An 18,740-nucleotide genomic window follows, 5' to 3' on the forward strand; every position below is an offset into this window, starting at 1 on the left:
CAATTTCTAGTACCTACAACTTTGATATTTTGCCTTTTTTGTGCCTATAAGTATACACACTCTATCAAACGGTTTGAAATGTGGTAGTGTTATTTGCTCAAATGTCTTGCATGAAGAGGTAAAGGGAGTATTTTTGAGCCAAGGATGACTTGCCGGCACACAATTATGTTTTCATCTTAGAATATTGTCGGCGAGACATCTTGGTTCACTTATGTTCTCTTTCCTCTCATATAAGACTTCCAAATGAGTTTGAACATGAAATATGTAATTATAACATGTTTTTCTTGAAATATTACATTAGGTATTGTTGTATATGAATGTTATTACTTGATCTAGCTATCTATATAAATAATTATCACTACAAAAATATTTATTGCAAATTTCTTATAAAATTTTGCAAGAAAAAATCTTCTTCTTTTTTATTTTTTGTGTTTTAATTGACAGATAATTTATTAGTGGATAATTATTTCTTACAAAATTATAAAGATATCATATATCTTTTGGTTTTAATTTTATTGACAGAGATATCATATATTTTATTTTTCTTTATTATTATCAGATATTTTGTAATATGAAAGTTCTCTTTGAGTTGCTTGTGAGTATTTGAGACTTCTCATGATTTATACATATCTAACATAGTATTAGAGTCATAGGTAAAAAGTCTATCCTAGCAAGATCTATGTTTCTTGGACATATAATTCTAACCGCTATCTCGGGTCGCTATCGGACCATCATTTCTAGTTCTACGTACGGGATGTATATACTTTAGCGTGAGAAGAGTGTGTTGGAAGTTCCACATAAGACAATTTCATAATATATAAGTGAGACACAAACCTCATTTTACAAGTTTGTTTTATGAGATTAAGTTAGACTTAAAATCCACTTTTTATTTCGGTATCAGAACTAATTGTCTTCTGCATTTTCTCCTTTATTTTTTCTCTTATATCATAGAATATTGTATATCTAACAAAGTTACTCAAATTTAAATAAAATTGTATTATTTGTTTAACCAACCTTTATACTCTAATTATCCTATATCAAATTGTCTCCCTCTTACACAAAGATGTTAATTTGTTGTAATCCTTCCTTCATTTTAAATTTAGTACATAATGTCATAGTTAGATCATTCATGAACATTTTCAACATGCCGGAAAACTTCTTAAAAGCACGTCATGGATAGGGATGGCAACGGGACGGGGCGGAGACGGGTTTCACTATCCCATACCTATTCCCGTAAAAAAAATTCATCATCATTTCCATCCCCAAACCCAACGGTTATCAAACTTTTATCTCATCCTCATCCCTACCGGGTAACAGGTATAATCTTGTACCCATACCCGTACCCGTTTTCTTAATACTTTAATATTAATTTTAATTAATTTTTATAAAATAATAAAAAATTACGGTAAAGGAAACATAATATTATCAAATATTCAATATTAGGAGTATGGTTGTTTCTTCGATATCAAATATTTTGAAATAAATTATAATTGTTTACATTTTAGATTAGAATACCAAATAAAATTTAATGAGAACCAAAACATTTTTGCAAACATTAATGAAACCTAGTTGATAAATTTTAAAAATATTTTTTTTAAAATATAAAAGGAAAAAAATATTTAAATTAAAATATATTTGAAATGTTTGTTTACTTCAATTTTTTAAATTATAATGAATCTATTTTTTATACACTAATAAAAGTTATAATACATCACTTGATTAAAATGACACAAAGAACAAATAATAAATATAATAATAAAATTTTAATATAGATCTTGTATCTTTTGAACCACAATATATGTTGGATGGTGGTAAAAAAATATTAATGACAATTACATTAAATTTTTATATTGTAGTAAATAAAAATTATTTATACAATTATAGTGAAAAACTTAAAGTATGATTGTAATGAGTTAGAAAATAAAAAATAATTAGATAAAATTTATCGAAATAGTATTCTACATGATGAAAATAAACAAAAAATAAAAATATTAAAAAATTAACAAATGTGTGTCTTATAAACAATTTGGAGACTATTGGAAGGAATCACACAAAGGAAAACAAATATATAATTAAAAGTATGATAAGATGAAAAATATCTTAGAGATCTAAGAACACTTTTCAAATATCAACATATATACTCAATGGTTGATAAAAAAATGATGCGAAAAACAAATAGTAAACATAATAAAATTTTACCACAGATCTTGTATCTTTTAAACTCCAATATATGTTGGATGGGGATAAAAAAATATTCATGACAATTACATTAAATTTTTATATGGTAGTAAATAAAAATTATTTATACAATTATATTGAAAATATTAAAGTATGATTGTAATGAGTTAGAAAATAAAAAATAATTAGATAAAATTTATCGAAATAGTATTCTATATGATGAAAATAAACAAAAATAAAAATATTAAAAAATTAACAAATATGTGTCTTATAAACAATTTGGAGACTATCGGAAGGAATTGTACAAAGAAAAACAAATGTATAATTAAGGTTATGATAAGACGAAAAACATTTTAGAGATCTAAGAAAACTTTTCAAATATCAACATATATACTCAATGGTTGAGAAATAACAATTTTTTTAACGAAATAAAAGAGTTCTTCAAATGAAACAAAAATTAATAATAATAAGTAAAGATTTTTTTTTATATTACCTAGTAAATGAAATGTTTATGCTATTAAACACTTAAATTGAGAGTATTAAACATTCTCGGGTGAAAGGAAAATATACAATAAATAGAAATATTAAAAATTAATAGAAATATTCAAATGTTAGACATAAATTTTTTTTAATTGACATACATCATTTTAACAAAATTACATAAAGGTTATGATAAGATAAAAAAATATATTAGAAATGCGAATGAGTTTAATGGCAAACAAAATATTTAGAAAAAATAAGAAATAGAAAGAATATATATATATATATATATATATATATATATATATATATATATATATATATATATATATATATATATATATATATATATATATAGAGGGTTACTTAATTAATTGTGAATATTTTAATAATTTAAATGAGAATGGAGATATGGCGGGGACGGGTATTATGACGGGATATATTCATCCACATTCCCATACCCAATTGAAAAAATCGGAAATTCTCCATACCCATACTCATACCCAGTCAATGCGGAAATTTTCCGTCAAAACGGGGACGGGTTTAGACAATACTCACGGGACGGGTTTATTTGCCATCTCTAGTCGTGCATCATATTTAAAACATAAAACACACAGATAGAATAACATTTACAACAATATCACTAATCAAACTTTTTAAAAGCAAGTAATCCATTTTATTTAAAGGAAAGCACAGAAATATAAACATAACATTTGATAAACCCTCCACTGACCACCAAATATGCTTATGAAATGCATGAAATAATAGTTTTTTTTTGTCAGTAGAAAAAAATTGAAATATAGAAAGCACTTTCAACACATACAAAGTGAAAAAAAAATTACATTAAAAACAATAAAACAGAGCCTCTTATAAAAGAGTAAACCAATGAAACAAATCAAATAAATTACAGGCATATTTGTCTAAAACTCAGTTAATAAAATAAATTACATGATAAATATTTTTTTGTGGTAGTAATTCTGTATATTTTCACTATTCAATGCATTATTATGAATATAATATTACAAAGTCTGTCTCCATCAACGTAAAAGTAAACATAAAGGTACTCTTACCACACATAAAGAACAATACTGATTCGAGAATAGAACAATTTTTAGCAAACAATCAATCTTTAACACGTTAATCTCTCTTGACCAAAACATTGACAGATTGTTCGATGATGGGATTGACTTCTGTATCACTTCAACAGCTTGCAACTTCTGCTCAATTTTTTAATGGCTGAGACATTATTCCATTACTGTTCCAACATCTTCTTCTTAATTGGAAAATCTCGAAAGTCAAAGGTCGTGTCGTGTCCCATATCATATTCTTCTTTTTCAACCCTTTTCTGCACTATACACCAATTATATTATTCCTTAGCACCTTATGTACTAATAATTAAGATATCATGTGATAATTCATGTCTGACCTTTCATCAATATCAATAAAATACGAATCTAATTTACATATAAAAAATTAATATGACTTTCGATCTAAGATCTTAAAATAATGAATTTATGATCTTTTTTATAAATAATTCATGACTCAGATTTCACGTAACTCTATGTTGTGCCATAACAAAAAAGGGATGGCCATGTAGTGGCACAAATCCTCATTAATTACCCTCTTTTTTATGAAAGATGTTATTCCAAGAAAAAGAAATATAATTAGTCAATTGATTGAAACATGAATGGTTGGTGGAGAACCCCATCAATCTTGATTGTGCTAAAGTGGCCAACCCAAATGCCGAAGGAAGAAGGTCTTGGAAGAAAATGAGATACTTTTTTCAAATGGAATGTTTTTATCAAACAGATAGAATTGTTGGATTGCCCTTTCGGAGTAACACCTATCAATTTTCTCCAAAAGATTATTAAAGTCAAAATGATAATAATGTCCATTGCATGAAAGCATCAACTTTTGCCACTATAGGCCCTACCTTGAGCTTATAAAAGGACACTAACTGAGTAACTATATAGCAACACATAGCTTATGGATCCAAATTCATTAGCCAAGTGAAAACAAGTTTGGAGAAGTTGCTAAGTTTTTGTCTAAAAGTCTTTCATGGAGAGGTTGAAAGTGGAATGAAGCCAAGGATGACTTGCCGGCATTAATTTGCTACCAAACTAGCAATTTAGGTCGTTTCATTTGCTGGTTTTTCCGGCAGGTCATCCTACGGCTATATTTCACTTTTTTTCTCTCATGTCAGACTCTAATGACTTTCTTTTTTGTATAGTTTGAAGATGTTCTTTGATATTATTAGAATTTTATGTTGGAAAAAGATGTGCAAATTTGATTAAGCTGGCCAAAAGAGTCAAATATCTCCATGTTTCAGAAGTTTGTAACATATTCAACATTATAATGCTTTTCTTAATTAAAAGCATTGTTTTTATACTTTTTTTTTTGTGTATTTCACTATTAATTATATTACATATATATGAAGATTATTTGTGAAGAACTGTGTTATGTTCATGCAGGTCTTTTTGAGGTTTTCTGATGGCTATTATATACATCAGGGAGGGGAAGAGCACGAAGAGCACTTGTGTGTTGTAAACAGTGAAATCAATGTGTTAGACTTTGATATGTTGATGAAGTGAGTTTTTTGAGGGTGGTGCTACTCCTTTCTATGCACTTAAGGGTTTATTTCTAGGGTAGGAATGAACATTTCAATAGCATTTGATATCAGAAATCTGCCACATAATTTGGTATGATCCAATATTTTCAGGAAAATGGAAAGACATGTGATAGAGTGGAGATTTCTTACAAGGTGAAAATGCAGACATTTAGAACATAGTTTTACAATTTTTGATAATGTATGAAAGGCTTGTATTGTGTGGGGTCAGTGTTATTGGGAGTGCAGTTAGTAATTATGGGTTGCAGTTAGAAAAAGCCTGAAGAAAGTTATATATTAATGGGACCACCATCATTTTTTACTTATTGTTAACTCTCTATTTCGATCATCATTAGATTATCTATAATATAATGTGATATAATGATCTAATGATGATTGAAGTAGTAAATTAAAAGTAGATCAAAAAATAAATTAAAATATCGTTATCCAAAATTATATATTACCGTGAACAATATCAATGTATCATTGAAGAATTTCACATTCTAATATTTATTTTTCTTCTCTCTTATTTCCTTTTATCTCATCCCATAACATAAAAAGGCTTATAAGTACTAAATTAATAAACTTATAAATAATTTAAGGTTGCTTTTCCAGAGGAAAAGAAAAAATATGTAAATGAGCCAAAGAAAACATGTTCAAGTTATATTTAAGTTAAATTCAAATTTTAAAGTAGTTGTAAAAATAATAGGTCAACTTCTAAACACAGTTAAAATTATTAAGATATGTTCAGATGAAGTTGTCCTTTTTGTAGGATCATATTTTATCTAATGTTAATTAAATGTTCTTTTGCTAATGATTTTAAAAGAAAAAATTGTTAATGTCTATAAGATTTTCTCACATATATTACTCCTCTTATTTTGTTTAAAGTTGGTCATAACATATTTCGTAATATAGGTGGGAGAAACTCTAAGTCAACCTTGACTGCGATAACTTTTTTTTTTCGTATTAATTTTAAAATATTTTAATTGACATTAGTCCAAAAAGATAAATAATCTTAGTTGATGTAAATCCTGAAAAATCTGTGTCCTTATCAAATTTGCTCAAAAAAGTTACATTATTAATTGAAAAATTGTTAGAAATATTTAATATAATTTAAAAATAAATAAATAATATAACTTTTAATGTCTTGATTTGTATCTTTATATTGAGAAAAACATTTTTTTCAATTTGTTCAGAATTTTCAGTCTAATATATTATTAATATAGATATTAATACAGGTGTTCCATGAGTTCCCATTTAAAAGATATGTCATTAACTCAATCGATTGATTTAAAAATTATAAATTTTGGAGTTAATATGTGTTAATAATAAAAAAAATTACAAAGATTTTGTTATTTTGTCCATAGAATTGCCAGAAGTGTTTCTAATTTTGTTCACAAAATTATACAAGAAGTTTGATAAGAGATTATTCAAACTATTTAATTTTGTAAAATATTAGAAATGAAAATTAAGACTTTTTGTTTTAATAGAAGTAATGAATGTATATCTTTATAAATATATTTATTTTTTGTATTATTCCTTAAATAACCTCTCCATAGTGTCAATCTATAATGGTATAGTGAAAAATAAAATAAAATATTTTATTTTAAGTGATAAATGTTATATTACATGCTTTAACTCGTCCAAAATATATATGGAGAAACTTTATACTCTACTTGTCATATTCTCACATTGAATTTCTTAAAAAATTTATGATAAAATTTCTTAGGAGTTATAAAAGAAATCATATATATATATATATATATATATATATATATATATATATATATATATATATATAATATGTCAAATTATGTGGTGTCTTGCAAAGACTCATATAAGAAGAAGAAAAACTTTTTGATTATTTATTTTGAAATGATTGAAACTTCTTACAATTATTATGAAATGTAGAGATATTTCCTTTAAAAAATAAATTGATTAAATTTGTCTGTGATATCTCTGGTATTGTTTTCTCGTTTAGTCATAATATTATTTGTAATTATTCTATAGTTGATATTCCTAAAATTTTTTGAGATTATTGAAGAAATATTATACGAAATTACTTTGGGGAAAATTTTCAAAAAACAAAATGTGCCATTTTTTCAAAGCACAAATACTCATTCCTTTCATCTGGTTTAAAAAAACAAATATATTCTCTCATTTCCTCCCCATTACATATTTCTACATATATTTTTTTGAAATATTCTATTCCCACCGATAAAAAGGAACTTTTTAGCATTGGGGCAGTGCCAGTTGACCGAAGAAAAAGAGGATGATGCTTTAATCACAGAAAATGTGTGTTTTTTAGCATTTGAAACTTCAAATCCATCATTCATATGTATTAAAAAAAGTTAAAACAAAGGAATTTGAGCTTAAACGTGATCATAAATCTAGGTTTGACTTGATTTGATATAAAGAAAAAGATAGAAACACAGAAATTGGGCTTTCAGAACCCTATGAGATGTTGGAAAGAGAAAAGAGATTAGGGTTTTGGTGAAAGAGTTTTTGATGCATAGGGTTCAAAGATGAACGAATCTGCAACAATGCTAGAAAGAAAGCTTGATTTTCTTCTTCTCATGTAACACTCTTCACACCTTATCACATTCATTTATACACTACACCAACATTTTTAGTAAGGTATATATATTATTTGAAGTTAATTTTATTATAAATTAGTAGTGTAAACACAGTGGTGATAACTTCTATGTATGCATTTTTTAAATTTAAATGATATTATATTAATAGATAATAATAATTTAATGTTATTAAGTTAATACATAAAATAAATATATATTTATTAAAAGTGAAATGAAAAGAATAAAAAGAATAATTGTTGATAAATAAATAAAAGAAAAAAAAATAAACAGTTTTATAGAAAATAGATGAAAGTAACAGTTAATTTTAAAAAGTTTAATAATTATATTATAAAGAGTATAATTGTATTATGAAATGTATACACAAAATAAGAAAAAAAATTTATATATTATTATAGATAAATTATTATGTTCTTCTCGTTCTTATTATTAACTAATGAACGAGTCTTATTCATGCCAGTAGATTTTATCAATGTAGAATGTCATTTGATTTAATAGTTTCCGAACGAAATATACCTTTAATTAAACTTTCTTCTGTCGATTGAATATATGCATAGTTGATAGAATATATTAATTTTAAGTGTTTATCAATGTTGTATTATAATGTTTAGAGTAGTTTTTAATATATATATATATATATATATATATATATATATATATATATATATATATATATATATATATATATATATTATAATATAAGAAGACACGTAATTTATTTTCTCAATTGAATTAATCAATTCTTCAATTAATTAATTAGATCTTATGATGAAAATAACGGTATTATATTACTAGCTCTGATAGACATAATTTAGTACTGTTAGACACATGAAATTAAATATATGATAATACATTAATTGGATTAAATATTGTCTTAATACTTCTCTTATCTCTACTTTCATTAAAATTGGAATGGAAATTATAGTTATATATATACGAATTTTATGTTATACTATCATAAATTTAAATTTCGTTGCCATTACTTTTTTATAATTATTTTAACGTAAGAATAACTTCTTAATAAATATAAATTCAGAAAAAATTACACATTTGATATACATATAATTTTATTATTATTAATTTATTAAATTCATTATTTATATTATATTTAATTTATAAATTAAATATATTAATATTATATTTCAGTTCATTATTTATATTTAATAAATTACATTAATGTTTAATTAATAATTTAGTTTTTATATTTAAGTTTATAATCATTATTTTTTTACTCAATTGGGTATCTTTATTTTTAAAATAGAGATAATTTGATTTCATTTATTAAGTGTTTAAATGAATTAGCAAGAGAGTCAACTTTTGTTCTATGATTTTATTTTATTTATCTTTTTTACTCTCTTCTTTCTAAACTATGGATTACAAAGTGAATCACAATCCAAGGGCGTTGATCTGCCCAAAACACGATGGGCTAAGTTAATATTTTCAGTCTGTCAATCTATTTTAGTTTAGTCTGTCTACCATCAAATTGGCGAGCAAAAAGTAGAAAAAAACGCTACCATTAACACTAACATTCAATTGTCTGGATTATCATGTTGATAATATGTTATAAAATGAAAAAAAGAATAAGAAGAGAGAATTAACACTAATTTTACCTACAGGAAAAATCTCTATTTATAAGATAAAAAGGCAAATGAAATGATACAATTACAATAATTAATATGAACAATTTAAATTACATTAATAATAATCAATTATGAGTTATTGTTAACAAGTGAATGGATATCCATTAATTTCAAAACAATCTTTTAATTTTAACTTATCTTACAAGACTAAAATTTCAGTCACTAAAATTGTAATTATAATAAAGTGAGTATTTGTTAAAAAAGATAAGAGAATGTGAATATTGTTTAAGAAATAATTAATTTTATTAACTAAAATAATATAAATGTATATAACTTAATTTTATAAAGACAAAAATATTCTTTAAAATTTGTAAGCAATAAAAATAATATTTTGAAAATTCAATTAAATCTCAAACTGATGCTTTAATTATTATTTTTTTGTAAATTTTTTAGATCTTTAATATTATTTTTGGTTCGTTTTTTTCTTAATTTAAATTTTTTTATGTTTAATTATATTTTAATTTTTAATAACATTAAAATATAGTTATTTTATTATTTAATTATTTTTTAACTTTCATCCGTAAATGTTAAATAAAATATTATAACAACTATACAATATTTATGAGTATTTTTATTTTTTAAACAAAATAAAATTATATTACTTATGATCCAGTGAGATTTTATTTAATATTTAAAATAAAACTATATTACTTATGATTCAGTGAGATTTTATTTAATATCAAAGTTCATTATGAACTTTTATATATTTTAAGACGTATTAATTATTTTTAATCAATATTCTCGGCACACCAGTTACCAAGACGCAAAATAGTCAATAGTAAATTGTTTCAAAATCACATATTAATTGTTATTGTTAATCTGTGTTAAAAATTAAATTATTACAGACAATAGGGATAGAAGAAGCGTTGTACTAATAAATATATATTTAATGTTATGTTAAAAAGCTCCATGTACATTTAATTTATCTTTAACTAATATACCTGCTGTAACAGTCAGTGGAAAATATAATCATAGAGAGAAACAAAAAGTTTAAAATGTATTTTCAGTTCTAAATTGAGGCATTATTTTATTTTATTTTTTAATTAAAAAATTTCAGATTTTATAGGTCGATATCTCATAAAATGTTAATTTTAATTTTAGTTATTAAGTGTAGGGGTGTTAATAATATTGATGGTGTGACAAATAATGAACATGTTATGTCATAATGTCATGTTATTTGAGTTTAATTGACTGATATTATTTTTAAAATAATTATTAATTTTTTAAAATACCTTTTTAGTCTTTTAATTTGAACATATTTGTTTTTGGGGATTTCTAAATAAAATATTTCATTCTTTAGCTCTCCAAATTTGTAACCATCGTTTATCACATCATCAATATCTTTATTCTAATCCCAAAATGTTAAAAATAACATTTTTAAAACTGTAGAACAAACGGATAAAATGTTTGAATTGGTTGAAAAAAAACACAATATTACCCCTTAGAAAGAAGACAAAGCTTCATATTTAACAAAGTTTTTATCTGATTAACCTGTAATGATATTTTCAATAAGGTCAATATAAGTGCGTTCTAAATATTTTTCTTAATTTTTAATATATTTCGTACCTTCGAAAAAAAAAATATTGTCATCATTATAAATTTGTTTAAAAAAAAGTTAAATATATTTTAAACTTGGCAACTAAATATGTTTTAAGACAATAATTTTAATTAATGTGGAGTGAGAAACATTATTTATAATAATAATAAAAAAAACATAATAACACAATAAAAACATAATAAAAAAATAAAAAGAAACCCATTTAAACTAAAATCAATTCAATAACTCCCTGAATTTGTGCAAAAGAAGATTATAAGCAACCACTTTTGAAAAAAAAAAAATGGACTTATTTAATAGACAGTGAATATGTAGATATAGAATTTGCCCTAATTTGGTTGACAAGCATATTTACATATACAAAAGTTGTAACCTTTAGCATAGAGTTTACAAGTCCCTACTCCATCTTTGTATTTTGCAGCACATTTTGAATTGCAGCATTCTTCACCACATTCCTCCTTGCAAAGTCCCTGAGAACCATTGCACTGCCTTATAGGATCATCATCATTTGAATCTTCTTTCACTTCTTTTTGCCCTATTATGCACACAAACAAATCAACAAAAATATTCATATCACTTCTTCACAACAATCATATATAATCCTAATTCAGGAAGAAAAACTATAAAGTTAATCTATCAGTAGAATCAGAAAGAAATACACAAGAGATCGTGGATTCAATTCTCCTAATAATAAAAAATGGAAGATTGATTTAAGAAAGATGTGAAAAGTAAGATATGAGAAATTGTGGATTCAACTTCTCCATTACCAACGACTCACATTTTTTTATCAAAATAATAATTTAGAAAGAGACTAACCTGTAACTAGCATAACAAAAATGGTAAAGAGAAGAAAATGAAAGAAGATGTGCTTCACCATTCTGTGTTTTGGAGTCTGGAAATGATTTTGATGTGATATGCAGTGAAGATCAAAGCGCTATAAATAAGAGTTTCTGTGCATTGACTCGAGGCTAGCGAGCAATATTATGATTGTTAAAAGCTGTCTTAATTAAGGTTTTGCTAAAACGTATATATAATATTAGAACTGTTAAAATGGGTTGTTTTTAGAAGAAAAATATGAAAAATAAAAAATAAAACCGGTTATGATATTGTTAGGAATCCAAGTGTGATTTTAAGTCCCACATTGGCTAGAAATGAGAAAGTAGAGCATTATATAAGAATAAAGACCCATAAATTCATTGTCTTAAGGTTTTGGGTTGAGAGTGGTATCAATATCTTATGTGGTTAGGCTCAAGTCTCATTAGTGTTTGTTCTTCCTAGTGAAACCTCCTCCTTGTAAAACCTAACAAATATGTAGTGCTGAAAAGTTTTAAAAAGGAATAAGAATAAAGAGGGATGTCACCAAATTACTTTATCATGCAATTATACTTTCATACATGTCACGTGTTGACACGTATATGTATTTAATATTTTAGAATGTTTTACTTTTTAATGTAGTATTTAATTATATATATATATATATTAGTATTTTTATAATAATAATAATGATTTATAAATTTTATATTAACAATTTTAATATGTATTATTTTAGTTTATATTTATACGATAATAATTATATATTTATTGTAATTTTAGAAAATAGTGTACACTTTTTAATATATGTATATCGGTATCATATCGGATACCTTCATCATATTTTTTTTACATCATAACTAATTTAAAATCAGTTTCACTTTTGGAAAAACATCATTACATATTTATTTATCATAAATAAATATTTTGATTTATTTAAAGAGGTATTTAAAAACTACATGATGTTAGCAAAACTATTTTAATAAACTATAGAATAAAATTAATGTGCATTAAATTTTACTTTAAATATATTGAATGCTATTTATGAGTGTTAATTCACTAAAGTTTTCTTCTATTAAAAGGCAACTATAAATACTAAATAAATTAGTATTCCTAGAAGATAATGTCTTTGATTTAAAAAAAATGATAACAATAAACACCACATTTTATTTTTAATTATAAAAAAATTAAAATATTTTTTCAATTTCAAACTCTAATAATCCCTCCTTTCGTTTTTCTTATAAATGTCACATTTTTTTAAATACTTTTAGTTAGTTGTCATTTTTAGAGTTTATGTATATACTAATTAGTTTTTTGGTATTTAAAAATGTTCTGGTTTAGAAAAAATATTGGATAATTCTTCACCAAAACAAAAAGAAAGTTTTTATGACTTGCTTAGGCCAAAAAACTGTCGTCCCTTGACCATAGGAGTAACCTTCTTATTTATATCATAATTAGTTACAAAATATTAAATCCTAGATATACAAAATAAAATAATAACCAAAAGGAAATTATCTTCTGCTCCTAACATATCCCTAAATATAATAACAACCCAACAAAAAGGAAATTATCTTCCACTCCTAAAATATCTCCAAATATAATAACAACCTTATTAACTCCTACAAACACCACCAAGCCCAAAACTAACGGGATTAATATTCTCTCCCTCGGTGTTTTACCGAGCCGATACCAAAACCCACTTATTCTCTTGGTTTTTAACCGACTCAATCTTCTGGTCTAGTACATAGCTCTCCAAATTCTGTACGATCTCGCCCTTAAGACGAAGAGAGCAGAATTTGTCTTATCAATACTGCCCTTCACCACTTCCCGTAAAATCATCATTACTCCCTGCATTTACGCCTCCACGTGTAACTTATCTACCGTTACTCCCTGCATTTACGCCTCCACGTGTAATCTATCTAACGGTTACCCCTTCACTCCCTTTTTTGAATACCAAACGACGCTCGTTTCCCCCTTTCACTTTGCACCATTAACTATTCTCGCACCTCTCACATTTGTCACACTCAAGCTTTTCGACTCCCCAACGTCTTGTTCAACCACCATTTCCTTCTTCCAGGTATTTCTTCTTTTCTCGTTCAAATTCCATACCTGCACTTTCTTGCCTCCTGTATTGGCTTCTTATACATTATCTCTGTTTTCTGCACTGTGTTTTAGCTTGAACTTGTTTTTCCCCTCTTTGATCGCCCCTAACTTATTTTGAGAAAACTTTTCCCTCGACATACCTTCAATCGCCCTCCATGAATGATCACTATAATGCCCTCTATTCCTGGGTCCCTCTGACCTTGCGGAGGGAAACCTCAACCATGACTACCCTTACTAGAGTTAGAGCTTTTAGACGCCACCAAACTTTATGTAAAAGCAATGAATCTGATGTAACCGTAATCGCCTGCGAGGGTGACGAACCTATCTGTAGGGATGGCAATTTATTCCCTATTTCCCCTCAAAAATTTACTTTTATGTACGTTACCTTATTTGAAAAACTAGGTTTGCGTCTTCCCTTTAACACCTTCGAAAAAGAACTCCTCACCATCCTGAATGTCTCTCCTTGCCAACTTCACCCTAACAGCTGGGCCTTCATTCGCGCCTTTCAGATTTATGCACCCATTTCGGTATTACCCCTTCAAGCAACATGTTTCTCTATTTCTTCGAGTTACGAGCCCCTCACAAACAACTACTAGCATCTCTTAGTGGAGTTAGTGGCCGAGCTCTCCTAACCCTATACAACTCTTCTTACAAGGGTTTCAAAGGTATCTTCATAAAGATAGTCGCCCCCGACCATAGCCCTTCCCTTCTAGAAGGCTTCCCCTTGTATTGGTGCCAATCACCTAACCTCCAATCCCCTCGGCAATTAGAAGACCTGGATCCCTCTGAGAAAAAAGACTGCCTGATGCTGGAACAACTGGATGTTATTTTTGATACTCGAAAACTATTAGAGCTGGAATTCCGAGTGGTGGATCTAAAATTCCACATCGGTACTTACTTTACAATCGTCTTCTTACTATAACATGCTTAATACTGACTCTCTCCTTTTAACTAACTCTATTTATTTTTGCAGAGAACCTGATGGTGATGTCCCACGAAGATATGCTAAAACGAGCTCGCCAACTTAAAAAACAAAAAACCTCCACCCCTGGCACAAGTCCTTCAGCTCCCCCTCCCCGTATTGAACTCCACGAAGAAACATCCGAGCCTGACCTTGAACCCCTAACCAGAAAATTCAGAGCCCGAGGCAAAAAGGTCCTCGAAGCCACCTCCCAACATTCAACCTCCCAAACTCAATTGGCTCCCCTCCGTACCGCAGATGATACTAAGCTAAGCTTCTGGCACCCCCAATTCCTCAATTCCCAACATAGTCGAAAACACAACTACCTCCGCCACGACATCAACCTACTAAGAGCCCAAGATCTCCAAACTCTTCATGAAAGCATCTTAGCCGACCTCCACAAGGCCGAGGCATCTAGTCTCATGCTGATGGACCAATTTAACCTCCAATCCACTCAGAAATCCCTTGACCTAGAGCAGAAAGATCAAGCCTTGATACTTTCCAAAACCGAAACCTCCCGCTTGACCAATGAAGTCACAGAACTAACCAATCAAGTAAAAAGAAAGGATGAATTACTTGCAGATTTACAGCACCAGCTGAGAACCCTTGAAGCCGAGAAGGAAAGCTGGACTCTTAAAGAGAAGGATCTCCTCCACAATTCAGAACTTCTCAAAGATCAGATCGGTTCCTCCTTAAACATGGGATTCCAACTGGCCCTTGAGCAAGTCTGAGTCCTCTACCCAGATGCAGACTTGTCTCCAGCGGATATCTCCAAGTCGGTGATTGACGGACAACTGGTGGATACTGACGACTGAGACTTCTTGCTTAGTTATAGACTTATTTTGCTTGTATCGCCCTTCAAACTTATTTTACCACTTGCTACTTCTATTTCCTTATAATCTGTTCGAATATTATGCCCTATTTTACCATTACTTATTTTCCCTACAATCTATTAACTATCACTTACACTCTGCCACCACCTTCGATCGTGGTTTTAAACCGAAATCTCAAACCTGCGCTCGCAAACAAAAACTTCAAAGCAATTAATAACTCCAAAGCAAGTAATAACTAGCTTATAAACCGAGCTCTCAACCCTGCAAACATCAAAACTCCAAAGCAAGTAATAACTCGTTTATAAACCGAGCTCTCAATCCTGCAAACATCAAAACTCCAAAGCAAGTAATAACTCGTTTATAAACCGAGCTCTCAATCCTGCAAACATCAAAACTCCAAAGCAAATAATAACTCGTTTATAAACCGATCCCTCAATCCTGCAAACATCAAAACTCCAAAGCAAGTAATAACTCGTTTATAAACCGAGCTCTCAATCCTGCAACATCAAAACTCCAAAGCAAATAATAACTCGTTTATAAACCGAGCTCTCAATCCTGCAAACATCAAAACTCCAAAGCAAATAATAACTTGTTTATAAACCGAGCTCTCAGGTGCGGAATAGAACTCATAGGTTCTTTTTAACCTCGAGCTCATAGGCTCGGAATAGAACTCAGGTTCTTTTTAACCTCGAGCTCATAGGCTCGGAATAGAACTCATAGGTTCTTTTTAACCTCGAGCTCATAGGCTCGGAATAGAACTCATAGGTTCTTTTTAACCTCGAGCTCATAGGCTCGGAATAGAACTCATAGGTTCTTTTTAACCTCGAGCACATAGGCTCGGAATAGAACTCATAGGTTCTTTTTAACCTCGAGCTCATAGGCTCGGAATAGAACTCATAGGTTCTTTTTAACCTCGAGCTCATAGGCTCGGAATAGAACTCATAGGTTCTTTTTAACCTCGAGCACATAGGCTCGGAATAGAACTCATAGGTCTGAACAATACTTTATTATTAAAGAATCAGGAAGAAAAAAATATCTTTACAAAAAACAAAACAATTTAACCAAAATATCAACTAAAGTAAAAACGCAAATTAGCCACATTCCATGTTCGTGGGATCTCCTTTCCCTCTAATGTTTCTAATTTATAAGCTCTTTCTCCTAATACTTGTTTAACACGATAAGGCCCAGTCCACTTCGGCGCTAACTTGCTATCCATCTGAATTAACTGTGCTTTCCTTAATACAAGATCTTGTGCCTTGTGCCTGAAAACCCCGAGGTACCACCTTAGTCTTGTAACTTCTCTCTAGCCTCCTCTTCATCGCTTCATTAGAAATCTGAGCCAAATCCTGAACCTCATCTATGACATCAAGGTTTGCTCGCAAGCCCACTTCGGAAATCTCCTCGTCGAACAACCGCACTCTTCCTGTGTTCTCCATAACCTCTATAGGGATCATCGCGTCGGTCCCGTACACCAGAGCAAAGGGGGTCTCTCGGGTAGACGTCTGGGGAGTGGTGTGGTATGCCCACAATACTCGATGTATCTCATTTGGCCATTCTCCCTTTGCTGCCACTAATCTTCGTTTCACACCCCTCAATATCACTTTATTGGCCGCTTCTGCTTGTCCATTCGTCTGAGGATGCTCCACCGAAGAGAAAACCTGTTTAATCCCAACCTCTTCACACAATCGCCTCACCTGTGAACATGCAAACTGAGTTCCATTGTCCGAAATAATTCGGCGTGGAACACCAAATCGACATATTATATTCTTCCAAATAAATTCTCGGACCCGACTACCCGAGATCACAGCAACTGGTTCGGCTTCAATCCACTTTGTAAAATACTCCACAGCCACAATCAAAAACTTGAATTGTCTGACCCCTTTAGGGAACGGTCCCAGAATATCTATTCCCCAAGTGTGGAAAGGCCAAGGTGTATTAATAGAGTGCAGGACCTCCGGCGGAGCGCGACTCCAATCGGCATGTTTCTGACACGATTCACATTTTCTGACATACTCCACACAGTCATTCTTCATAGTGGGCCAAAAGAACCCTCCCCGAACTATCCGCAACATCAATGCTCTCCCCCCAACATGACTCCCGCAAATACCCTCATGAAGTTCGGCCATGAGCCGAGACGCCTCCCGCCTTCCTACACAAATCATCAAAGGTCTGGAAAATCCATACCTAAATAAATGACCATCTATCAGCGTATATCGACTTGAATTTTTTTTTATTTTCTGTGCCTCATTAGGATCCTCTGGCAATTTGTTATCTGCAAGATAGGTTCTTAAAGGTGCCATCCAAGATTCTTCAGTCGCCAAAATCTCTAAAACCTGATGCTTCTCCCGCGTATCCACCCGAGGAACTACCAACGTTTCTCTTATCACCGACTTATGCTGCCCCGGTCTCGAACAACTAGCCAACTTGGATAACAAATTGGCTCGGCAATTTTGTTCCCTCGGAACATGCACCAATTCAAAGAGAACAAAATTCTTCGCAAGAGATTGGACGACCTCCAAGTACTTGGCCAACTGCGGATCACGAGCTTGGAATTCTCCAGTCACCTGACCTGCTACTAATGCGGAATCACTTTTGACCAACAGTCTAGTGTTACCCATCTCTTTAGCCAAAAGCATCCCCGCTATCAAAGCTTCATATTCTGCCTGATTGTTACTAGCTTTGAAAGCAAACCTCAACGATTGTTCAATTAATACTCCTTCTGGCCCTTCCAAAACTATACCAGCACCACTACCTCTTAAATTAGAGGCCCCATCCACTGATAGGATCCAAGTTATCTCCTTTACAGTCTAATCCGCAACGGGCGGCTCAGATAACTCCACCACAAAATCAGCCAAAAACCGAGCTTTGATCGATCCTCGCGATTCATATTGTATCCCATACTCCGAGAGCTCTATTGCCCATTTAACCAACCTGCCCGATATATCAGGTTTTTGCAATATGTACCTGATCGGCAGATCCGT

This window comes from Vigna unguiculata, chromosome 9 (assembly GCF_004118075.2).
Source record: "Vigna unguiculata cultivar IT97K-499-35 chromosome 9, ASM411807v1, whole genome shotgun sequence".
NCBI lineage: Eukaryota > Viridiplantae > Streptophyta > Magnoliopsida > Fabales > Fabaceae > Vigna > Vigna unguiculata.